The following is a 25,823-nucleotide window of genomic DNA, read 5'->3' on the forward strand; positions in this document are numbered from 1 at the left end:
AATTTTACTAGAGAAAATTCCACAGCCAGTGAGCATAAGGAAAATTCATGAATTGTCAGCAACGAGAAGGGTCAAAATATCAGATACTGTAAAAAACTCAAATGAGGTATAAGGGAAAAATGAATATCAGGTTTAATTTCTCCCATCAAACAAACCAGACACAGATTGGGAAGCCATCACAATGGAGTTTGCCTGGGCATTCTTAATTTTCACCTCTGCCGAGTTTAGTAGTGTCCATCAGTGCAGGAAATGATTGTGGTAATGTAGATGCCAGAGGTGGAACCCTAACAACACATTACCACAAATCCTTAGACAGAAAAATAAATGGGGGCAAGAACACAATGATATTTAAAATCTGTGGACTATAATAAAACTGACAAATCTAATGAAAGAAAGAAACCTTATAAGGAGATCACATCATAAATTCCTAACCGGACAGATTGTGGTGCATAGTCATGCTCCAGGCCTGTCCATTATTCTTACACATCTAGGTTAACACACCTTTGAAATGCCAGAGTAATCCCCTTTTTCAGACCCCCCAGAGGTGAAACCACCCTCAAGGAACACATAATCTTATTAACTATCCTGGAATCCAATTTCAGTCTTGCTTTCTTCTATCTTCACATAGTCTCCCTATGTTCTCTCCCTCATCCCAAATGTATAAAAGAAACTGCAAAAATATCATTCTTGGGAGCATTTGATATTTTGCTACCCAGCATCTGATGTTATTTTGGTGCAAATAAAAATTGTCTACAGGTTTGGACATTTCTTATTTTTTTAATAAATCTTTATTGCTGAAAGTAGTGCATGTGTCCCCCTTTTTTCACCATTGACTTCTTCTAGCCCACCCCAGTCTCCCACCCCAGGCTTTCAACACATTATTGTCTGTATCCATGGGTTATGCATATATGCATACAAGTTCTTTAGTTGATCTCTTCCCTCCTACCCACCCTTCCCCGCTATTTAGCCTCCATGTGTTTGAATATTTTTGAGTGTTTTTACTGTGGTTGATTTCTAATTTCATTCCATTGTGATCTGAGAAGATGTTTGTAGCTATCAGCAATCCACAACTTGTGGCTCCCTCTGATGGGGCTTGGTGTCTTTGGAAAGGACAAAGATGTGCAGCAGGTTCTGCTTTTCCTAGCACCGGGCCCAGAAGGAGATCAAGCAAAGACTCAAAGCCTCCAGAGATCCACCACTGTCTGTAGTCCAATTGACACTCAGTCTTGATTAGCCTCAGGTGATGGACCACAAGGTGGGGCAAGAGATCTGTCAACTGGTTGGGGCAACTACCTTCCCCCCAGGCAAAAACCACCTGGATAACAAAGGTCCACTGGCAAGATTTCTCCACAATGTGAGGGAATGATTCAGCACAGGAAACCAGGATGGCTGCCCTCCGAGCTTCAACCCCAGAGCCCCCAACTCTCAACTCTCCTCACATAGCTCCAGTGCACTTTGCCCTCCTTGGGCCAGAGCCCAAGGTGAGTGATACACATCAAATTTTGTGCCTTGGCCCTTTAAAGGGGTTCCTGCATTTCCAGCTGTCTCTTGCTGACAGACAGAAACCTTGCTCCTTTTCACAGCCACATGTTCTGTGGGCACATTTCTCAGTTCTGGTGTTCTGGGCTAGGGAACCCAGCTTGGGGTTTTGACCCCAGATTTTTCAGTGGGAACCCCTAACAGCTTAGCTATCCCTCTGCAACTTCAGCTGCTTTCTGTGGGAGCCTGGCCAGCCCTTTTGTGCCCCTGCACTTCCTACCAGTCTCTGTGTGGTCTCCACTTTCCATCCTTGGTTATCAGGCTTCTCTCCAACTAGTCTTCAGTTTATTTTTCAGGGTGGTTTTTCTGTATTTTAGTTGCATTTCCAGTTTGGTCCTGGGAGAGTGTTAGTGTAGCTTCCACTTACTCTGCCACCATTTTGGAAATTGGACATTTCTTATGTCAAAAAAATCCATCAAGCATTAATATTCTGAGAGTCTTTTTTTTTAACTGCTCTCCTTCTCCTGTTTTGTGCTCAAACTCACTGTTTGTAGTTCCTCCACCCCATCCACATAAGTCTCCCTGGTGTTTCCTGCCATCTCTGCCAAGGAGACATGCCTAAAGACTGTTAATTAGAGATACTATGTAGTTATCAATACCAGAAAACTGGTCTTCATTGGGGAGAGAAGGGGTGAACAAGCATGAAAACCATAGTCATTTGACTGAAGTGAATGAACACAACATATCACCAAGACAAAAATGCATATCACTTTAGAATATTGCTGTTTTGCTTTGTTTTCTTTCCTTTACCATTTTTTTTTACTTATCCAGGAGCATCCTGGCAATGTTTTGCCCAAACTACATTGGAATGGCAAGTCATAATCTCATCTTTATTCTCTTTCTCACCTACTGGCTTGGGAGACACTAATTAATTCTCAATAAACTAATTAGTTCACTATACAGTGGGCCAGTCATCTCGAAACTCCATGCTGCTGATGGTGCCTACTGCTTTTGTGCTTAAGTATGTGTGTGGATGTATACACAATTATACATATTGTTTTGTTTCAGTTTTAGGGAAAAGTCAACCTTTTCTGCTTGAGCTAAACAAAATCAAAGGACTGATGATTTAAAGATAAAAATCATCTGTACGACAGAGAACTAAATGTAGATCATTGTAAATTCAGTGTGGATATTGTTGTTTTTCTTGCATTAGAAAGAAAATCAACAAAACAATAAGAACAAACAATTTCAATGTGCTCTGTTGTCATTAAAATGAGTTTAAACACTAGCTGTGATCAATTTTAGGGGCACCATATCATTTATTTCATTTAACACCAGATGTTCAGTGCAGATTATAGAAAGAAGGAAAAACAATGCAGCCTATTATTTAATGAAAATGGATTTAAATTTGTGAAGGGCAGCAAAAATAGGCACACAACAATAGACGATGGTGATATGAATTGTTAGTTCCATGCCCTAAAAGCCTGGAAGTCCATGAGGATATTGGGTAGGATATATCGGTATTTAGAAAAATAACAGTTTCTAAAAGAGGTGAGAGTATACTAAGTGGAAATTTATTAGGATAAGTTAATGTACTGAGCAACACATTAAAACACTTAGTGGTGCTAGATATACAGTACACTTATCCTATCTAGTAATATTCTCTCAAACATGAGGATCCAGGGATCATTTGTCTCACTGAAGGATCTCTAATCAAATGAAACTTACACATGAAATAAAGGAAACTTAAGAAAGTATCACTTAGACCCAGCATATTGTCTGTGACTTATCTAATCTAATAAAAGAGAAACATGGTAATTAGCGTACAACCGCTACCCTTCCCATTGGCTAATCAGGGTGATATGCAAATTAACTGCCAGCCAAGATGGCGGTTAATTTGCATATATCGGCTGGGAGCGTAGCAAGCCAGGCGGCCGAAAACAAGCTGGGTGGCGGAGGTGGGAGCAAAACAAGCCAGCCGGTGGCTGAGGGAGGCGGGAACGAACAACCTGGGCCTGGCGGCTGAGGGGGGCAGGAACGAACAACCTGGGCCGGCGGCTGAGGGAGGCGGAACGAAACAAGCCGGACATCCCCCGTGGGGTCCCAGACTGCGAGAGGGCACAGGCCGGCCTGAGGGACCCCCCCTTCCCCGAGTGCACAAACTGTTGTGCACCGGGCCTCTAGTATGTATATAAAATAATGTAAATTTTCAAATTACTGCTTTTTGAAGCCTTGCAGTGCTTTACCATTTTTAAATTATCTATGACAAAAGCTATAACTAACTTACCCATACTGTGTGTGCCACTATCAATGTAATGGCTATTTTTTAGAGGGAAAAAAACAAAAATTCAAATACTAGCAAAAATACTAGTAAAAATATTGGGAAATATCTGTTCACTTATTAATTAAGCAAACATTTATTGGGTATTTCCACATTCTATGAAATTTCTTAGGAACCAGAAGGAAAAGACAGTATACAGTGTCCCTCTTGTGAGGGAACTTACAATGTTCAAGTTAAAAGGAGATATGCATATCAATAAAGAATTCAAATGAAATTTGCTAACTGTAAGCACTATCCACAGGTTCTGTAAGAGCATGGTAGGGGGAACATACCTACTTTCCTATTATTATTAATTAGCTAAATACAATGATATCAGAACAGATTGCACAGAACATTTGCTCATGCTTCTTTATCTCTGTCACTGCCAGCACAAAGTACTCTAATTTCTTAGTGGAAGAAGAAAACACATAGTATTCCAAAGTTTAGGTTTAACTTACTTTTCTTTTGAATTTTGCTTATGATGCATTTTTTAAAGGAAAAGGCAAGTATTACCAAAAAAAGCTACATACTATACTTATATTTTCTTTAACCCTCTGAAAAATGTTTGCATGTGTATACATGTTGTTAAATTTTAATTTATTTTCACCTGCTAATCTGCCTCATGTCAATTTGATTATTGGACTGACAGCAAAAGTATTTCCAGCCTAAGAAAAAGTCTTTATTTGAGCCGATCTGATGATGAGTGCCAGGAAGGAAAATCTCAATGGATTCAGTAAATGCTCTAGAAAATGGCAGTTTTGAAGCTTATTTTAAACATTAGAATCAAAGGAGGAGACATAAGGAGGGTTACATGAAATCTACTGGTGGTAGATTAAGAGTGCAGGAGAAAGAAGATCAGATAAATCTCTGGGATTGGATAAAAAACAACAGAGAGACACATACTTTGTTTACATTGGTGGGTACAGAATAGTTAACATTTACAAGACATAGAGATAGTATATGGGAAACAACATAATGATGTGGTCTAGTGCTCTGGTGCCTGCAGTTGTGCCTTTGAGGGGTCTAGGAAAGAAATTACTCTGACATTTCAAAGGTATGTTATCTTAGATGCACAAACACAATAGACAGTTTCAAAGGTAAAGATTGATCTTTGTCATGGAAGCTACAGGCCTAGGACGTGACTAACCACCATTACCTGCTTTTAGTTAGGAATTTTATATTTAGACCATCCTGTGTGGTTACTTCTGGTCCCTGAGTTTGTAATGCCAACCATGTGGGCCTCTCCTGAGCTTCTCAGGTTCAGTGTGTGGCCACTTTTTCTTCCATAAGACCAACCAGAAGAACTTGGAAGGTAAATTATTTTTCCATTCCTCACAGCCTCCTATATACATGGGAGAGACCCAGGAAAACTGAGTAACCAGTCAAAAGTAGCCATCACTTTAAATACCATCTTCTGCTAAAGACAAAAAAAGATATTGGCGGTGGAGAATCAGTTGTGGGAGGTTATCAGGAAAAGCACAATAATTAAGGGCAAGGTTGTTAAGCAGATTTAAGTCCTTGCCCTCTCCTTTGATAACAGCTAATAGAGATTTGGAGCTATCATCCTCTTCTTGCTAAAGTGAGGGAGACACTCTGACAAATGAAGATTTCCCTGACAAATGTTTCCCTTACAAATTTAAATGTTACTTCAACTTGGTTTTCAGAACTTCTCCCATTTCTGCTGTTTCTAACCCCTAGAGTGCTGGGGAGCGCTATCTGCTTTTTTAGTGATGATGATATTGCTAAATATGTCAATGTAGTAAAGGTTTCCTTAAGTTTTTGAATATGTAACTTCATTTACTTGCAATTCATAATTTTTTTCCTAAACTGCTGTAAAATCAGCAAAAATGTCTTGGCAATTTTATCATAGTTCCTAGGATATTGGTTGGCACTCAAAGGGTTAAAATTGACAAGCCTAAAATAATCAATATCCCAAAGAAACATTTTGGGGTGGCAAACCTTGGTCTCCTTCAATAGAAGATTACTTCTGGTTCTTGTTTCTACCTTTTAAGTTTGGGTTGTAAAGATCAGTAAGGACTTGGGGGAGCAAAATAATAAAGTTTACAAAATGGTAGTGTTTGAAATACCTCTGAAATTGATGAAAAGTGAAGTAAGTGGTGTGATGGTTAATTTTATGTCGACTTAACTGGCTCAGGGATGCCTGGATAGCTGGTAAAACATGTTTGGGTATGTCTGTAAGAGTGTTGCTGGAAGAGATTATAATTAGAATTAGTGAATTTACTCAATTCACCAAATGGCCCTTCCCAATATGCTTGGGCATCATCCAATCCATTGAGGTCCTGAATAGAACAAAAAGCTGGAGCTAGAATAAATTTGCTCTCTGCTTCAGCTGAGACATCCATCTTCTCCTGCCCTTGGACATCATTGCTTCTGATTCTTGGGCTTTTGAACTCAGATTTGAACTTAAATTAACAGTCAGTACCATACTGTTTGGTTTGTTATAGCTTTGTTGTATAGTTTGAAATCGGGAAGTATGATGCCTCTAGCTTTGTTCTTCTTTCTGAGGATTGCTTTGGCTATACAAGGTATTTTGGGGCTCCATACAAATTTTAGGATACTATTTTTCTATTTCTGTGAAAAATGCCATTGGAATTTTTTTAGGGAAGGCATTGAATCTGTAGGTAGCTTTGGGTAGTATAGACATTTTAACAATGTTAATTTTTCTGATCCATGAACATGGGATATCTCTCAATTTATTTGTGTTTTCTTTGACTCCTTTCATCAATGTCTTTGTAGTTTTCAGTATATAGATCTCTCACCACTTTGTTTAAATTTATTCCTAAATATTTTTGTTATTGTAAAAAGAATTGTTTTCTTTATTTCTGAATAGACATTTTTTTCTGAAGAAGACATACAAATGACAAACAGGTAGATGAAAACAAATTCTCCATCACAAATCATTAGGAATATTATCTGTGATTTTATGAGTGAAATTACTTTTCCTGTTGATGTGATAATGAATTCTTCCTACTCTTTCAAAACCTTTGTATCTCCTCAAGAGATAAAGGTACTTTGTGACTCTTTGCATTTTCTGTTAAATCCCTCCCTAGTTTATGGACCTTTCTCCAAACCAATCTTTCTTTTTCTGTTTTGAAACATGACGGTTTACTTCAGTACTTAAGAGATTTGGGTTCTATGCAAATTTCAGTTGAGAAAAATGGAACATGTCATTGTTTTGTTACCAAAAAACTTTATAATTGGGTTAAATATATTCATCACAGTTGCATGCATTTCTATTTGTGATTTTTCCTTCAGAAGTTGGCAAAATTAGAAAAAGACAGCAATAGCAGAGATAAAATGTGCATGGAATAAGCAAAGATAATAGAAAAAGTAATGTAGAGTTAAAACATTATAATACAAGACTATGTTTAGGAAAATAAGGAGTTATTTTATTGTTTTTTATTTACAGTTATTTCAATTTCAATAAAAATTTTAAAAAAGAAAAGAATTTCTTTGAGTGCATGCTTTAGGGAAACAAGAATTGTTTCAGAATTGAGATGAATCAACACTTTGTTAATAGATTGAGGAAGGTCTGAAGGCTCTGGATCTCTCTGATGAAAGCTATTTTTCTATGATTACTTTGTTATTTATATATTATGTGTACTTAATGTACAACTGAGTTTTAGCTTCTGTGTACATTTCTAAGAATTATAGAAAGGTAAAAAACTCCCAATTAAATTTTATACAATATTCTCTATAACAAATCTCAATTGTCTGGGTGATTGATGTGGACATTTTATTGCTGAGGAATGCTCCCACTTAAAAGAAGAAACAAATATTTCTTTAGTCCATGATCCCATGTTCATTGTATTTTTTTCTCAAATTCTTCTTCTCAACCCAAATTAAATTGCTCCCAAACTTTCCATTTAAAAAAAAAATCACCTCTGCCATTTTGTCCTTTAATGATCCTCTACTTTTCTGTATTAGCCTCCTTCCCGTTATCTTTAATTGCCTGAGTGTTGTTCTTGCATTTGAGCTAGAAATATCTCAATCACTTCCAAATTTCTAGATTTGGTAGAACATAAAGCTTATATAATTTGGGGTGAGGGGTCTCTTTACGTAACATGACCTAAATTTATCATAACCAGGCAGAACTTTGGAAGAAACTTGTGCAAGTGAAGGACCTTGAAGTTTGAATTTATGGTAAATCTTCCCAGTATAATTAATCCATTTCATATCTGCTCTTCCTTTCAATTGATTTCTCTTCATATATTTACTGAAGAACAGAATATAACAGAGCTTTGGCAACCATTATTTTGTGCCCTATCTTCACCAACTATGAGGACAGCCAGTTGTGTAAAGAAGTATCTGTGGACTTGGTAGAAACTCTCAGAGATAAAATTCTTATCAATTTATATCTGCCTATGAACAAAATTGAAGTTACGTGAGATACTGAGCTAGGAAGACAATTGTTTAGCAATGCAATTTTCACTTTGAAAGAGAAGCTGCTGAAGACAAAGAGAGTCATGGATATAAAGAGGTGACTTATAGGAAACCAGTTTTGTATTTCTTATAGTGAAAAATAATATATAAATGCAAAAGGAATTTCAGAAGCAGTAATCAATAGCGAGTTAAGAGATACATAAACTTACTTATTTATAATTAGTTAATCTTTAACACTCCTATTCATACTGCTAAAGAAGCAGTATGAAGTTATAAAACAAACAAAAAAGACAACAAAAAACTGCAGGCTTTAAAATTAAATTGACCTCAATGAAAGTCTTGAGTCTGACACTAGCTGTGAGAGTCTGACAAAGCTAAAGCTCTATTGCCTCAAATATAAAGAGGAGAATGGCCAGATTATTGATTGTAAGGATTCTTTATAATGTTTATGTATGTACATAAATAATACTAGATAAATCATATTAGTCATTTTCATTATTATTAAACATATATGCTTATATTATCTATAATAACAAAAGCGTAATATGCTAATTAGACCGAATGTCTTTCTAGACGATCTTCAGGATGAAGCCATGGCTGCAAGGGAAGCCCAGGTCCCGGGTGCCAGAGGGAAGCCGGTGCCTGCAGCCGGAGGAAGGAAGGCCTACTCTTGCACAAATTTCATGCATCGGGCCTCTAGTATATAATATATGTTAGGTATATAATATATACATATAATGGATACACTTGGCATTTAAATAGAAATTAGAGATTAAATGTGGACAAACATCTATATTTAAGGCAGAACAATAATCATATTATGTAAATGCTTTTGTAGTAACTGTTTTATATTTAAACTAGAGGCCCGGTGCATGAAATTCGTGTGCTGGGGGAGAGTGTCCCTCAGCCCAGCCTGCACCCTCTCCAATCTGGGAACCCTCGGGGGATGTCCGACTGTTTCCTAACCACTCCCCTGCCTGATCGCCCCTAACTGCTTCTGCCTGCCAGCCTGATTGCCCCCTAACCGCTCCCCTGCTGGCCAGATCGACGCCTAACTGCTCCCCTGCTGGCCTGTTCACCCCCAACTGCCCTCCCTGCTGGCCCAATCTCCCACAACTGCCCTCCCCTGCCAGCTTGATCGCCCACAACTGCCCTCCCCTACTGGCCTGTTCGCCCACAACTACCCTCCTTGCAGGCCATCTTGTGACAATGTGGGGGCAGCCATCTTGTGATGATATGAGGACATTGCACGAGGGTGTGGCACCACTTAGGTTTTTATTATATAGGACTAGAGGCCCAGTGCATGAAATTCGTGCATGGGGGGTCGCCTCAGCCAGCCTGCACTCTCTCCATCCAGGACCCCTCAGGGTATGTCCAACTGCCAGTTTAGGCCCAATCCTGGGATTGGGCCTAAACTGGCAGCCGGACATCCCTCTCACAATCCTGGACCACTGGCTCCTAATCACTCACCTGCCTGCCTGCCTGGTTACCCCCAATTGCCCCCCCTGCCAGCCTGGTCACCCCTCACGGCCTGCTGTTCAGTCATTTGGTTGTCCCTCACTAACCCCCCTACTGACCTGGTCATAGGCAGCCATCTTGTGAAGGAGTGAGTGTTAATTTTCATATTACCTCTTGATTATATAGGATAAACCAACACCTGAAAGGTCAGTTATGGCCTAGAATTAAAAAAAAGTGCTTTTCACTGTAATCTTCTATGTCAAGTATTTGTCCAAAAAGATTTTGCAATTATTATAATTTTTTAATTATTTAAAGTAGTTGTGGATTAACAAATATATCTTTCTTTCACTTCTTGCATTCCAAACCTTGAACCAGACAACCACACTCCATCCCTTTTTCCTCCAAAAGTAGCATATAAACAACTATAAACTAAGCTGATATTCCTGTTAAGCACTTAGATTAATTTTAAATAAATATTATCAAAGTGACAATTTTTCCCTCCCCATAAGCATTTTTTGGTTGAAAGTCATAGCCCAGCTTGATAAAATACTTAGTTGGGCTAAATGAGGTCAAAGGGGAATTTATTAGAAATCATATTGAACAGATAGTTTGAACCAGAGAACATTTAGTATCTCAGTCATAAGACATACAGAATTGAGAAAGTTCTGTGGAGAATCAATTCTCAACACAAGCCAAACTCATAATGTTGCCCCAAGATATTTTCAAATAAATAATTTTATATTGTAATGGTTTTTATAATTGTGGTATAATTCACATGCAAAATATTCACTATGTTAAAATTACACAGTTCAATGAAGTTTGACAAATATATACACTCATTTAAAACACCATTCCCTGGCCCTGAACAGTGTGGCTCAGTTGGCTGGAATATCATCCTGTACACCAAGCATGTCAAACTCATGGTCTGTGAGCCACATGCAGCCCACAATGAATATTTTTTGCGGCCCCGCCAATATAACAGTATGTAATAAATGTTTTAGTAAACATTTCATAACTTAATTTTTACAATATCCTCTTATATATAATTATTAATAATGAACTATAACATTTGCTAATGACTGATTACTATAATCGTGTTGCATTCATTTACCTTACATGCCTTACGTGCAGGTGCACCATTTCTCTCCACTAATACTAGCAGTGAATATTTTAGCAGCCAATTGCCAAGTCATTAGTCTTGGACTCACTTCTTTGGTGTGCACAACGGAAAATATTGCACTTTCGGAGAAAAAGAAAAATAGGTTTATCTGTGTTACACTTATTAATGTGTGCAGTTATTCAGTGTCTGGTAAGTTAATGTTCAAGAACAAATATTATTTTTTATTAAAATACTCTATTATTTTATGTTAACAACCAGTGGCCTGGTGCACAGATTTGTGCACATTGAAAGGAAATTAATTAGAAGAAATATTTTAATATCGCTATTTGCCCTTTCTCTATATAGAAGTTTCAACCAAATTCACAATCAACAATGACTGGTGGAAACACACACATGCATTGGCGCCAGAGAGAGCTTTATATGTATCGCACATGCATGAGTCAACTTAGCCTTTTATAGGTATAGAATAAACTTATTTAATTAGGCCTGCTTTCTGATTTAGCTAAACTTTTTCCAGCCCAGTGAAGCACCCCAACTTCTCTTTCAGATAATTGTCAGCAACACAGCAATAAATATCAACACGAAGCAGATTATTATTGTAGATCACACAGGGAGAACAAAGGGTAAAATATTTAACTGTAGCAGTGTTTGACTATATTCTGCGCAGTGGGAAAACCTGAAGTCATTTTCATGGTCCACCATTTCTTATTTCTTTTCGTTAAGGTCAAGTTTCTAAACTTTCTAAATCTCTGTTTCCCAGATAATGAAAAGAAAATAGGATTCCACAGAGTCTCCTATCTATTCCAGGACTTTTGTGAGGATCAAATGAGATGAGGCATGGGAAAGTGCTTCACAGACATTGGGTAAAGTGTGAAATGTTTGCACCTGGCTATAAAGCAAGTCGTGTTCCTGGGCTGAAGAAACTGCAAGGAGGCTAGTTGTTGCTAGGGAGAGGAAGCCGGGTGTTGCTACATGACCTCATTGCCCAGTGCCCACAGTGACCATTTCTGGGCTGGGCTGGGCTGTGAGCCGCATTTTGAGCCATGAGGTCTCAGCAGCATCGGCTGTGATTTGGTGGGCTGTCACTCCGGGGTGGTGGTGGGGCCTATGTCCCACTTGGAGGAAGCCGAGTGTTACTTTGTGGGCACCAGGTCCGTGGTGCCGTTTCTCTGTAAATGGCCAGTGCACAACAGGGCAGCTCCAGCATTGAGCATCTGCCCCTTGGTGGTCAGTGCATGTCATAGCTACCAGTCAGACAAATACTTAGCATATTAGTCTTTTCTATATATAGATTACTCATTTATTTCAGCCCTTTGTATTCAGCATGTTTCTATCTAAATAAACCTACATTTCTATGAAAATTGAAGCTTTTGTTTTTTTGTGGCCCACATAAACTTAAAACTTGTTTATTTGGCCCGTGTTAGCCTTTGAGTTTGACATGCTTGCTGTACATCAAAATGTGGCGGGATTGATTCCTGGTCAGGGCACATACTCAGGTTGTGAGTTCTATCCCAATTAGGGGAGGCAACCAATCCATGTTTCTCTCTCCCTTCCACTCTTTAAAGAATCAATTTTTTAAAAATATTTTTAAAAATAATAAAAATAGAGGTCAGCTCCTTGAGTTAGAGTTACCAGCTCATTCCTTGCTTACCCCAGTGTGCCAATTCAGGGGGAGGGGGCTTGTGGTGCCTTGGTCAAGACCTTTGGCTCCCGTCTATCCTCTGTACAGTGTTGCCTGGTGGTTCAGTGCCAGGCTCCAAAGTGTGTTATGATGTTTATGGAGTTGAGGCCACATTACCAGCCAGCTTCTTTCCTCAGCCCTGCCCATCACAGGACTAGTCCTTTGGGCTTCTCTTGGGGACTCAGACCTTTAAGTCAGGTTCACCCACTTATGAGCATCAGCTGCCACTTGGGAACGTTCTAAAAGCAGAAGGTGCATCTCTAGTCTTCAGACCCCATAAACCCTCTAGTTTCAAAGGCCTGCCTCCTCTGTGGTACTCCCACTTAGCCACTGTGCAGCCATGGGGCTCTGATCTCAGGAGATGGCTCTTCTGGAAAACTCTATGAAGCTCTGGCTGGTAGGGGCCTGGGGTAGGGATGCAGTTCACCCGGGTCTGCAGGGGCTTCTGACCCTTTCAGGTTACTGAGATAAACACAATTATCACAACACAAAGGATCTCATGGTGCTTTCCCCATATGTTGTGTTGCCTTTTTCTGTTTTAAACATAATACAAGAGTTGAGAAAAAAAAAAAACACCGAAGAGACCCACCATCCCAATTAAGTTAGTGAACATTTCTATCATTCAGAAATTTCCCTCATTCACCATTCTAAGAAATCTTCCAATCTAGTCAGAGGCAAACCCTGTTATTATTTGGTATCATCAATTATTTTTTCATGTTCTAGAAATTCATGTGAAAGGCAGCATACAATATGTAATCTTTTATACATGATTTCTTTTTATCTACATTGCATTTTTGAGATGCTTCTACATTGTTGCAAACATCAGAAATTCAAATCCTTTTATACCTTATAGCAGTGCATTAAATAAGCATAGTGAAATACTGATAAACATTTGAATTGTTCCCAAGTTCTGCTAAAAGGATTAAAGCTGATAGGAACATCCTGTCACATGTATTCTTGTTGATATATGTTTTTATTTCTCTTGGTTCCAAGTTATTACGCTCACAAAGGCTTATTGCGATTTTTCGTTTGTTTTGTCTTATTCTGTGACTAAGAAACTTCAGTATTTTCAAAAGAAAGGCAAACCAGTGGATCAACAGTCTCTCTCACACATTGTTGTTGAAAGTTGAAAATGGAATAAGTAATATGGTGGTAAATTGGGTAATCTCTAAAAAATTACATATTTTTGTATATTATTTTATATTTGTGAGCATGTAATCTTAGATTCCTGGAAATATGATCAGATTAGAGGGGAAATGATTATGAAGAATTGGGAGATTTATCCTACATTAAAACAAAACTTGCTCTAAAGCTTTATTAATTAAAATTATGTAACATTGGTATAAGAAATTATGTAATGTTAGCCAACAAATCAAAGCTGAAACTTGGAAGGACAATGGGAGAATTAGGAAAGATCATCAAGAGCAAAAAAATGTCATTGGAGATGAAGTCTAACATAATCTATACCCTTGTATTCACAATTACTATGTACAGCTGTTAAAGTTGCACAATATAGAAGGTTGATAGGAAAAAATGATTGATTTGAAATACGGTGTTGGAGGAGAGCTCTATGGATACCTTGGACCACCAGAAAGACTAATAACTGAATCCTAGAGCAAATTAAAACTGTAACATTGCTGGAGGAAAAATGACAAAGTTGAAGGCAGATTCTTTAGATAAGACAATAATGCTGAGAAAAATAGAAGACAGCAGGAAAAAAGAAAGTCCAAATATGAGATGAACTTACTCCATAAAACAAGCTGTAGTCATGATTGTACAGGAGCTGAAAAGGGCTGTTGAGGACATGACATTGTGGTTATCACTCATTTATAGGCTCACCAGGAGTTGGAGCTGACTCAACAGCAGGGTAACAAAACAATGTTGGCATATATATATATATATATATTGAGTGGCCAGATTATTATGACCACCCATCAGTACTTCATTGGGCCACCTTTTGCCTTCAATACTGCTGCAATTCTTCTTGACATGGACTCCATGAGATGTTGAAAGGTGATGCGAGGAATCTGACACCATGCCTGATGAATAGCACTGTCCAGTTCTGTGAGATTTGATGGTTGTGGAACCAGCTGCCTGATGGCTCTTTTAACTTCGACCCACAAATGCTCAATTGGATTGAGATCTGGTGATTGTGGGGGCCCCCTAAGCAAGGTAAAGTCTCCCTCATGTTCTTAAAACCACTCCTGCACAATAGGAGCACCGTGGCATGACGCATTGTCTTTTTGGAAGAAGCCATCTCCATTGGGATACGCTATCAACAGGATAGGATGAAGTTGATCAGCAATGACACTTAGGTATGTTGTGCTATTCTGACGTTGTTCCACACGAATTAAAGGGCCAAAATCATGTCAGGAAAACATTCCTCAAACCATAACACTGCCTCCACCAGCTTGAAGTGTTGTACTCATGCATGTGGGGTGCATGCTTTCATGCTGTTTCCACCAAATTCTCATTCTGCCATCTGCATGATGCAACTGGAAACATGATTCATTGGACTACATGACTTTTTTCCAATGCTCAACTGTCCAATCCTTGTGTTTCTGTGCGAATTGGAGATGTTTTATCTTGGTAACTGCAGACAGCAAAGGTGTTTGAACAAGCCTTCAGCTTCCATATCCCATACAATGCAGTATATGGCTAATTTGCCTATAAAAGTCAGGTGGTTATAATAATCTGGCCACTCAGTGATATATATCGATCATAAAATGGACCAGTATGGGTAAGTTGATTTATGACAAAAATTGTACTGTTTCCATGGAAACAAAATGACTATTTAAGAAATGGTGTTGAGATAATTTATATGAGATAAAAATAAATGTAATTACTATCTCATACTATATACTCAAAAAGTCAATGTCATGTGTACTAAAGACTGACATGGGATAAACAAAATTTAAAATATTTAAAAGATAAATTTGAAAAAGTTATTTAGGTCATCATGGCATATTAAGAAATGAAAATAGAAATCATAATGGAAAGATTAATAATACAACTATATCACCTTAAGAAGTTCTGTTTATCATTAAGAAATGAAAATATAATGCAGAAACTGAGTTGTATAGTTGCAAAGTATATAACCAATAGACATTAATGTCTAGACTATATATTTTTAAAATCTAACAATGAAAACAGCTTCATTAGAAAAAATAGTCATATATCAAGAACAGTTATTTTATAGATGAAAACTATCTACACTAATAAAAGAGAAACATGCAAATTGGTGTCACTCCACTACACCCACCAGCCAATCAGAGTGACTATGCAAATTAACCCAATAAAGATAACAGTTAATTTGCAAACACAGGCTCGGAGTGAAGACTGAAGGCTCCGGCCTGAGTGAAGACTGAAGACTGAAGAGGCTTGGCTTCTCCGCTATGGCTGCCGTGGAGAAGCCAAGCCTCACTGCGGCCAGACCAAAGGCCTGGGTCCCAGGTGATGGAGGAAAACTGGTGCCAGCATCCAGGAGGAGGAAGGCCTATTGCACGAATCTTCGTGCAACAGGCTTCTAGTATTACATATGAAGAGATGCTTAATTTTATTAACAATAATGAAATTAAACCAACAAATCAGGACTATTTTAGACTCATCAAATCTTTAAAAAATGGAGAAAATATGGTAAATGCATGGGTAGATAAAAATAAAGGCTAGTGAGAATGCATATAAGCTGCTGTTGAGAATGCATGTTAGTTGTCATTAGGGTCTACTGAGGGTGTCGCAAAACCTAGATTATCAGTGAGTTAACCTAAATAGTGGCTATTTTCTCTCTCACATTAACATTAGAAGTTTATAACTAATACGGAGTCCTACTAACATCTGGGACCCAGGCTCCTTTTTTGTTTATTTGTTCCCATCATCCTCAAGACATGGTTATCCCCTCATGATCTAATATTCCTGCCTTTCCAGTAATCTTCTTAATTCTAGCCAGAAGAGAAGAATGAGAATGAGAATGGTACAATTTCTCTTTCAAGATTGCATACCATCTGTGCCTACAATCTATTGGTCAGAACTCAGCCATTGAGCTGAAAGGCAGACCGGGAAATAACTGTTGGATATCCTTACTAGTTTCTCCTATAAAAATTTTACTGTCATTTTAGAAAATAATTTTATATTATCTGACAAGTGGAAGAAACATAAATCTTGCAAACCAACAATTACACTCCTAGGTACATAACCCAGAGACACACATGTTTACAAAGAGATATGAACAAGGATGTTCAAAGCAGCATTTCTAGCAGAAGTAAAAGAAAAATAGCCAAAATATCCATGTGTCCATTAATTGGAGGACAAATAATTGCATGTTCAGTGGAATACTGTAAAGGACAGAGGGAATTTACAAACATTATATTGAGAAAAATTGCATGTTATAGAAGAATGCAATCTTTCAGTGGTTATTCCATAATTGCTATACTATGCACAATGTGTCTGTAGTTTTAAGGTGCTCTCTCCCAGTTGAGTTCACATAGACCTCACATAGAAGTTAGCTAAAAACTGCTTTTTGGTTTCAAAATTTGGAAAGCTGAAGTGCTAAATGTCTGGCCATCACCACACTGTTATCTGTGTCTATGGGTTATGTATATACTAGTGGCCCAGTGTCCCTTAGCCTGACCTGCACCCTCTCCAATCTGGGACCCCTCAGGGGCAGTTGGACATCCCCCTCACAATCCAGGACCACTGGCTCCTAACTGCTTGCCTGTCTGCCTGCCTAATTGCCCTTAACCACTTCTGTCTGCCAGCCTGATCGCCCCCTAACCGCTCCCCTACCGGCCTGATTGATGCCTAACTGCTCCCCTGCCGGCCTGATCGCCCCCAACTGACCTCCCCTGCTGGCCTGATTACCCCCAAGGCTTTTATTAGTATAGACTAGAGGCCCGGTGCACAAAAATTTGTGCACTCGGGGGGGAGAGAGGGTCCCTCAGCCCGGCCTGTGCCCTCTCGCAGTCTGGGACCACTCGGGAGATAATGACCTGCTGGCTTAGGCCTGCTCCCGGGTGGCAGAGGGCAGGCCCAATACCTAGGTGCAGCCCCTGGTCGGGCTCAGAGCAGGGCCGATTGGGGAGTTGGGGCGCCGCCCCCTGTCATGCACAGAGAAGGGCGGATCAGGAGGTTGCGATGCCACCCCTAGTCACGCTCAGGGTAGGGCCGATTGGGGGGTTGGGGCACCGCCCCCTGTCACACTCAAGGCAGGGTCAATAGGGAGGTTGCGGCGCCACCCCCTGTCACGCACAGAGCAGGGCCCATCAGGGGGTTGGGGCGCTGCCCCCTGTCACGCACAGAGCAGGGCCCATCAGGGGGGTTGGGGCTCTGTACCCTGTCATACACAGAGCAGGGCCATCAGGGGGTTGGGGAGCTCCCCCCTGTCACGCACAGTGCAGGGTCGATAGGGGAGTTGGGGCACTGCCCTCTAACACCCACAGAGCAGGGCGGATCAGGGGGTTAAGGTGCCACCACTGTCACACTCAGGACAGGGCCAATGGGGGGGAGGGGTTGGGGCGCCGCACCCTGTCACACACAGAGCCGCAGGGTGATCAGGGGTTTAGGGAGCTCCCCCCTCTCACCCACAGAGCATGGCCAATCAGGGGGTTGAGGAGCTCCCCCCTGTCACTCACAGAGCAGGGCCGATAGGGGAGTTGGGGCACCACCCCCTGTCACACACAGAGCAGGGCCCATCAGGGGGTTGGGGCGCCTCCCTCTATCACCCACAGAGCAGGGCTGATCAGGGGGTTGGGGCGCTGCCCCCTGTCACGCTGATCCCGGTGCCGGGAGGCCTAGCTGCTCCACTGATCCCGGTGCTGGGAGGCATATTACCCTTTTACTATATCGGACAGAGGCCTGGTGCACGGGTGGGGGCCGGCTGGTTTGCCCTGAAGGGTGTCCTGGATCAGGGTGGGGGTCCCCACTGGGGTGCCTGGCCAGCCTGGGTGAGGGGCTGAGGGCCGTTTTCAGGCTGGTGGGTGACTGAAGCTCCCAACCTGTCCTTTTTTCCTTTTTTTTTTAATTCTGGGCCAGCTTTAGCTCTGAGGCTTGGCTCCAGCTCTGAGGCCTCGGCTGTTAAAAGCAGGTTTCTGGCCTTTGTTTACCTTCTGTATTTGAAACAATGTTGTGGTCCTGCTGGCTGAAGCCTGGCTGACTGAAAGCAGGTTTCTGTGGTTTGGTTTAGCTTCTATATTTGTTACAATGTTGCTTAGAGAGCAGCTGAGAGGCCGGCAAGGCAGGTGGGGAACCTGGCTTCCTCCGTCATGAAGCAAGCATGCCTCCCTGTTCGCGTCAGCTGCCTGGCTGCCGGCCGCCATCTTGGCTGGCAGTTAATTTGCATATCGCCCTGATTAGCCAATGGGAAGGGTAGCGGAGGTACGGCTAACTACCATGTTTCTCTTTTATTAGATAGGATGCTCTTTGGCTAATCCCTTCACCTTCTTTCATCCAGCCCCCAACCACCCTACTCTCTGACAGCTGTCAGTCTGTTCCATATACCCATGCCTCTGTTTCTATTTTGTTCATCAGTTTATTTTGTTCAGTAGATTCCACATATAAGGGAGATCATATAGTATTTGTCTTTTTCTGACTGGCTTATTTAAAACAACATTTCAGATTTATTCTTGTACCTCAGAGGTTCATTTTATGCCACTGGCAAAATCTTCCTTTTAAACTTTTACTCATTTGGTATTTAGCAAAATGTGTATTCAATGCCTTCTATTCTTTTTTAAGGCCCATAGCCAGGGCTTCCCCCAAAAGGGCAATTAGAGACAAAAACATTTTCTTTTATCCTTTTTACCTGCCTTGCCTGAGTCTAAGTACTTAAAGTAAATCTCTCTATCAGCATAATCATTCTTTAGTCCTTTATTTTTCTTTCATTTTCCTACTGCTCCTGTGTAGATTGTAAGTCTGAAGTATAGATGTCAGACTACTCTGGAGCTCCCTGGACTACTTCAATAAATTTGATGCTATAAGACAGAGTATTCTAGGAGCATGTGTTTTTGTCTTCTAAAGTTTTGGTATTTCAATTTCATTCAGATATTTATTTACTTTAACAAAACAATGTTCATTAACAAAACTTACTGTCCTTTTCTAGGTGAACACACAATCTGGGTCTATGAGCACTAAAGCCTTGGCCCAAATTTATCTCATTAATAAATCCAGGTCTGAGTTGAGATGACTTGGTGAGGTCTTAGACTTGAGCATATGGAATAGCCACTTAGTTTCGAAAGATTGGATATGTTTTTCCCTCTGAGCCCTAAAACTAGTTCTAGATCTAATGCATGGCATTGTTATTATAGTTAACAATATTGTATTAAATGCTTAAAACTACTAAGAGACTTGATATTAAATGCTTTTACCAGCAAAAAATAAGAGCTAGTCATGTGATATGATGGAGATGTTAGCTGAAACTATGGTAGTAATCATATTGCAATATATGTATTTAATTAACTTGTTGCACATCTCAAATTTACGCAATGTTATATGTCAATTATATCTCAAATTTTAAAAATTGCAACATGTATATTTGCCTGAGAAAGCAGCAAAAAAGTCCCTTTCTTTTCTCTTTAACCCAATGCACAAATGCTTAGAAAGCTCAAACACTTGGAAAGCTCAGTTTGTTTTCATATAGGCCTTAACTAGGACAAATTGGCTTTCTCCTTTGATCGTTTAATCCTTGTGTCAGCAGAACCTGCTCAGTCAAAAGCTAAGCCAGTGTGGGTCAGCATAAGGGCAGCCAGAGTCCCCCATTTTTTATGCTTACTGAGGCCTAGCCTGCCTGGCCCAGTTAAAAACCTATTGCAATATAACCTTCTGCATCCTGCCAAGGTCAAAATACCACATGACATAAAGGCATTGAAACCTGATGCCTCTTGCCCAGGCTGTACTACAAGTGTCATTTTTTCTTTCCCAACTATCAGGTCAAGATTTCCAGTCAAAGATCCATGATATTGAAACATTAGGTAGATGATGTATAGCATTCCTATTCCCTGCACTCAATTTAGAAACTAGTTGAGAGATGATAGCCCTTGCACTCACCCCACCCCCCAAAACATCAAAAGGCAATTAAAGTATAGCTTTATTATAGATCAAGGTGAATTGGTGGCAGCTATAGAGAGATTCATAAAAATGTTTTTAATCAGATGAACTTAATCTTAAAGGGTCATAAAGAAGCTCAGATATGGCCCAGCCAAACATATTCACAATCCTGAAGGACCTGAAACTGTTAATCTACTAGAAGAAAAAGAAGGGGGAAAAGCTCCTTGACATTGGTATGAATGGCTTTCAGGATCTGAATCCAAAAGCACAGGCAACAAAGCAAAAATAATTAAGTGCAAATCAACAAATGACAAGTGCTGGCGAGGATGTGGAGAAAAAGGAACCCTCGTGCACTGCTGGTGGGAATGCTGACTGGTGCAGCCACTGTGCAGAACAGTATGAAGTTTCCTCAAAAAACTAAAAATGAAACTCCCATTTGACTCAGTGATCCCACTCCTAGGAATATATCCCAAGAAACTAGAAACACCAATCAGAAAGGACATATGCACCCCTATGTTCATAGCAGCACAATTCACCATAGCTAAGATTTGGAAACAGCTTAAGTGTCCATCAGCAGATGAGTGGATTAAAAAACAATGGTACATCTACACAATGGAATACTACGCTGATGTAAAAAGGAAGAAACTCTTACCATTTGCAACAGCACGGATGGTCCTGAGAGCATTATGCTAAGCAAAATAAGCCAGTCAGAAAAAGATAAATATCACATGATCTCACTCATTTGTAGAATATAATGAACAATATAAACTGATGAACAAAAACAGATCCAGAGACAGAGAAGCATCAATCAGATGCTCAAACCTCAGAGGGCAGTAGAGGAGGGTGGGGGTAAGGTGGAGAGATCAACCAAATGACTTGTATGCATGCATATAAGCATAACCAATGGACACAGACACCAGGGGTGGTGAGGGCATGAGCAGGGGGAGGGGCAATGGGGGGATAAGGACACATATGTAATACCTTAATCAATAAAGAAAGAAAGAAAAAAATAATTAAGTGGGACTGTGTCACACCTAAAACGTTTCTGCATAGCAAAGGAAACCATTAACAGAATGAAAAGTCAACCTACAGAACATAAAAAATATTTGCAAACCACATATAAGACAAAGGGTTATTATCCAAACTATACATGGAACTCCTTCAATAGCAAGAAATGAAACAAAACAAACAAAAACACACAAATAATATGACAAAAACCATCAAAGGATATGAATAGACTTTTTTTCTAAAGACATGCAAATGGCCACCAGGTGTTCAACTTTATTAATCATCATTAATACATGATGAGAGATAATCTTACACCTGTTAGAATGGCTATCACCAAAAAGACAAGCAATGACAAGTGTTGGTAGGATGTGCACTGTTGGTGAGAATGCAAATTGGTGCAGCCACTAGGGAAGACAGTATGAAACTTCCTCAAAAAATTAAAAAGAAAACCACCATAAGATTAAACAATCCCACTTCTGGGTATATATCCAAAGCACATGAAATCACTATCTGGAAGAGATATCTGCATTCCCACATTCACTGAAGCATTATTCACAATAGCCAAGATAATGAAACAACCTAAATGTCCATTGACTTACGAATGAATAAAGAACATGTGTTGTATATATTCAATGGAATATTATTGAACCATAAAACGGAAGGAAATTCTGCCATTTGTGACAACATGGATAAACTTGGAGGAAATTATGCTAACTGAAATAACCAGACAAAAAAGGCAAATATTGTGTGCTACCACTTAGGTGGGGAATCTAAAAAAGAACCCCCAAAACTGAACTCAGTAACAGAGTAGAAACTGAGGCTGGGATGTGATAGTAAAGGACAGATAAAAAACAAGCAAACAAAAAACAAGCAAACAAAAAATTAAATGATGTGGAACCAGCTGCCTGATGGCTGGAGGAAGAGTTATGGGAATAACTTTACCCATTTATTGTTTAATGGGTAAAGAGTTTTAGTTTTACAAGATATTAAGGTAGTTAATTTATGCTATATATCAGTGGTTGGCAAACCATGGCTCACGAGCCACATGCGGCTCTTTGGCCCCTTGAGTGTGGCTCTTCCACAAAATACCACGTGCGGGCGCGCACGTACAGTGCGATTGAAACTTCGTGGCCCATGTGCAGAAGTCGGTTTTCGTTGTGGAGTGAAAGAAGATGTAGTGTCGAGGATTGAGAAAGGTATGTTGAGATGGTTTGGACATATAGAGAGGATGAACGAAAGGAGATAGACGAAACAAATATACGAGTGTGGATGGGAGAGTTGGAAGGGGTCGACCTCAGCGAACGTATCTCAATCAGATTGAGGACGTTTTTAGCAAAAGCCAGCTTAGGAGTACCCTAATTAAGTTAATAACAATGTACCTACCTATATAGTTTAAGTTTAAAAACTTTGGCTCTCAAAAGAAATTTCAATCGTTGTACTGTTGATATTTGGCTCTGTTGACTAATGAGTTTGCCGACCACTGCTATATATTATGTGTTATGAAAAATAGAAAAAAATACAAAGTAGTGCAAGCTGAAAAGTTTTCAGATGAAATTCTGACTTTATATTTACTATGAAACATATTTTTCTGACTATTAACTACTTTGATAAATGCACTAAAATAACTATGACCTTTAGCTTTTGACAGCATGAATACTACTTTAAAAGCTGCAATGAAGAGAAAAGAAACTGGTAAATTAAATTTTTTCAAAAATATTAAAAAGAATAAAATGACCTCATTTGGGAAAAAATGCTTCAAATTTTAATGAAGAAGACCCATTTTGAGATTAGCCAATTTGGCAAACTGGACATTTTGTTAAGTGTCTTACAGAAAATTAATAGTTGACAAATTGGCCTACTCACCCTTTCAGCTCAATTTGTTTCAGCAACACTTACTTCTATCATTTCCTCAAAAAGGTTCAGGTCCTTTTGCCTTTTCCACTGTCTGAAATTTTCTTTCTCATTTTTCATTTGAAAGTTTCTATGCTTCAAGTTACTCAGAACCTGCATAATTAATTTTAATATGAAAAAATAATATAAGGCATGTTAAAATATCATGTAGAACATTAAAATGTAAAAAATAAACAAGGATACATCTGCAAGTATAGCAAACTTTTAATATCTATATTTATAAAAGTATATAAATATGAATCCTATATAATAAAAGCTTAATATGCTAAGTGTTTGGCTGCCCAGTCGGCCGTTCAACCAATCAAAGCGTACTATGCTAATGATATGCTAAGGCCACTTAACTGCTCACTATGACATGCACTTACCACCAGGGGGCAGACGCTCCAACTGGTAGGTTAGCTTGCTGCTGGGGTCTGGCCGATCAGGACTGAGCAAGATGGGCTGGACATGCCCTGGAGCCCTCCTGCGGACCGCTGGCCAACCTCCTGCATCCCTCCCTGGCCCCGATTGTCCACCAGTGGGGTCCCTTGGTCTGGCTTGCACCCTCTCGCAATCCAGGACCCCTCAGGGGACATCAGAGAGTCAGTTTCGGCCTGATCCCACAAGCCAGGCCAAGGGACCCTACTGGTGTATGAATTCGTGCACTGGGCCTCTAGTAGTTATATAAAACTTTAAGAAGTACTAAATCCCTTAATTTGAAAATGACTAAAAACAGGAAAGTAACCTAAAAGAATATACAATGACTAATAAATACAGAAACTATTCAGTCTTGCTATTAATCAAAGATGTCTATTAAATATCAATAAACTCTCAGTTTTCTTGTATTAAATTAACAAATAATTTGTAAAAAGTTATTGTTAATACTGATAAGAGTATAATGAGAAAAACATTTTTCTGCACTGTAGTGGGAATATAAGAGACTGATAAAAGCAGCTTGTTAGTATATATTGTGTGTCTTAAATATATACTAACCTGTGCTTCAGTTATTTGAATTTCAAGAATCTGTTCAAAAATAAAAATGAACAGAGCATTATTTATAACAAATTAGAAATGCTCTCAATGGGCACTCTTCAGAGTCACAGAGCAGAATCTGTACAAAAATTTAGTTTTATGAAAATCTTACATTTTAGAACAAATGAAAATAAGGAACATTGGGGCAACTTTCACCCAGACTGCATTTTTAGTATATGGGATACCAAGTATTCAAAATATTATAATTGGTAATTATAGAAATTCTGATGAGTGGGCTTTGACTTATATTTAAGGCAAATAGTTCTAATGAGTTTTCTAGAGTGAATTTGTATGAACTTTCCTGAAGGACATTTAGGAAAGTCTTTCTGTGTATTAATATACATGCTGAGATGCCCTTAGTCCAGGTCTGCATGGCTTCTTGGTGTTGTATAATTTCACTACCAGGGCATAGGGTTCAGCCTCCTTATTTGCAACAGGTGGCTATTTTTCCTTCAAGAGAAGCAAAAATGCAATTAATAAGTCCCACTACTCAAAGACCTTATCAACCTCAATTTCCTTCCTGCATCCCCTTTTGCTACTTTCAAAATTACCTTTCTCCTTTCTTTTCAAGGAGCACAGTCTTCAGAAAAACAAAAGCCAAGAAGATTGGGGTCTTTCCTGTCTATACAAACCTACCATGAATTAAGGAAGTACCAAAGATTGACTTTGCTTACAACAGAGTGGGAGTAAATATAAAGAGAAGAGAATAAAGCATAAACTAATAACTCAATAGCCATAACCACCATTATTTCTATGATGTTTTTGTTTGAGTGAAGTATACTTTGTAAATTATCAGCTTGAATTTAAAAAAAATCTTATATAATTGAAAGAGAATGACCCCCCCCAAAAAAAGATAAGTTCTTAGATAAGATGAAATACTGCCAAATTATATATTTACCTGTAAGTAAAACAAGTATAGTTAATTCCTTATTTCTGGAATTCTCCTTTCTCCCCTTTTATCTAGATTGCTTCCATGCTAGGACATCAACAAAGTGGAATTTACACATTCATTTCTGTGGCACTATCTGTTATTGGCTCACTCTGTCCACTAACGAGTAAAATGCCACTGATTCCATCCCCAAAGGGACCAGTTAATTGTTCTGTCTCCATTGCCACAGACTATACAATTCAACCCAATAAGCCATTCTGTAATCAACATTACTAGTCATAGGAGGGACTGAACCAGATAAGAAGTTGAAACAGAACAGGAAAGGAAAATCTCTCCAACATCATGCATTTCCCAGTAGAGAAGAGTTGGTATTATCATTTCCATGACAGAGTTTCTTTTTGTCAACTCCCAGTGTAGATCATGTCAGTCAATCCAAGGTAAGTATCTCAATAGCATTCCAGAAAAATAATTCTAGAAGTAAAAATCTGCAACTCTATTTTGAATATTC

At 39.2% G+C, this 25,823-nt stretch overlaps 1 pseudogene; it reads left to right on the top strand.

The window, feature by feature from the left end:
• The first annotated feature begins 1,385 nt into the window (after positions 1-1,385).
• Positions 1,386-25,823, top strand: part of LOC102424013 — a 46,268-nt pseudogene continuing 21,830 nt past the window's right edge.

Source organism: Myotis lucifugus, unplaced genomic scaffold (genome assembly GCF_000147115.1).
Source record: "Myotis lucifugus unplaced genomic scaffold, Myoluc2.0 scaffold_192, whole genome shotgun sequence".
NCBI classification, from domain to species: Eukaryota; Metazoa; Chordata; class Mammalia; order Chiroptera; family Vespertilionidae; genus Myotis; species Myotis lucifugus.